The sequence below is a fragment of the Trachypithecus francoisi genome, unplaced genomic scaffold (assembly GCF_009764315.1).
Source record: "Trachypithecus francoisi isolate TF-2019V2 unplaced genomic scaffold, Tfra_2.0 Lachesis_group11, whole genome shotgun sequence".
Lineage (NCBI taxonomy): Eukaryota > Metazoa > Chordata > Mammalia > Primates > Cercopithecidae > Trachypithecus > Trachypithecus francoisi.
In genome coordinates, this window is record NW_022681456.1 from 75,660,707 (window position 1) to 75,662,328 (window position 1,622).

The window sequence follows — 1,622 nt, forward strand, 5'->3', positions numbered from 1 at the left end:
CACAGTTGAGTTTCCCAGGTGAGGATTTGAAGTATCTGACTGCAGGCCATATAAAAAGATATGTGTAAAGAAGGTGGTGATCGAGGAAAGAGGACATTCACCCAGTAGACTCTTCTTGCAAAGCCTTAAAACTATAGGCCCACTCCCTGCATGGACCAAGAATTAAGTAAAACTATTCCTTTCACACTCATTAGAGCTCTAAATAATCCTGCATGAGGAAGCTGTGAGTGTTCTCCTCAGTACTTGTGGCCAAGGCAGGAGGTCCTCAGAAAGAGATGGTCATGAATCCTAAACTAGTGTGGGGATACAGGGAATGTGGGGCTAGGAATAAATGAAAAATTAATTCCTAAACAGATTTATAATTGGTTTTTGGTCACAACAAGAGCCTTTCATGGCTCTTGTAGCTAAGAAAATACCCAAGAAAGAGAAACACCAAGGATTAATTCCCTATCCTCCATCCTCCCAAATATTAACAATAAACACTTCTTTTGAGACTAAAAACAGGGGGCTCTGCCACACCCATATTGCATTTATATAATTGGAGGACATCCCCTGCTGGTTTCACACCAAGGAAAATGACTGCAAAAAACACCTAAACTTTCAATTACAACCCAGGTGGTGATGATGAGGAGCTCTTGTAGGAGACGAAATGCGTGAGCTTTGCCAGACACATGCCTGTAAAGATTGGGACTGCTTATTGTCAAAGTAAATTTCTTCTAACAGCGGGCCTTTATAAATGTATATGCCAGTTCTCTAGGAGTATGGTAGTATCTAAAGGCAGGGATGTGGATTACACTGGGAGCCCAAACATCTTGATGACAAAAAAGTTACATTATTTAAAGCTTTTGGACCTTTCAGGGAAAAGAAGTTGTATAATGATGCTAAAGACTCAGTCTGGAAAGAGAGAGGAAGGAGGCAAGGGATATCCTTGGAGAACCAGACAGATGAATTGGGAGGTCAAAGAACTTAGAAAATGTGTTATATTATTAGATGATGGCAATGACCTTTGTTTATTCATCTACCTATGTCCTATAAAACTTATTACAATGTTCTACACATAGTAGAAACTTAGTCAACATTTGTTGAATGAATAAATGAAGTTTAATAAATCAGGCTTAACCATACAATAGTAGGTACCAATGAATTAGGTCAGTAGTTTTTAGAATAAGCTGGAGAGCTTTTTAGAAAGATGATGTCCTAACCACACCAACTAAATCTGGGATTTTGGGGTTTAGGACACAGATATATGTATTTTTCAAAAATTCTTTAGGTGATTCTGCTATATAGAGAGCAGTGAAAACTACTAAATTGGGTGCTAAGCCAAGGTCCCTTCTAAGATCAAGATGCTGTGGCCTCTAAAACACTGTCAGGCTCTTTGGTTAATGTGCCAGTACCAAGTATAAAACTCCTTTGAGTGTAGTCAGGATCAGCTATATAATTTGTGGGCTCAGTGCAAATAAAAATGCAAGACTCCTGATTCAAAAAGTATTAAGAATTTAAAATTATTAAGAATTTCAAGACAGCAACAGCAAAGCACTAAATCAAGTGTAGGATCCTTATAAGCATGGGTTTTGTATGACTGAGGTGGACCCACACACAAAGCCAGCCCTGTCTATAGCACC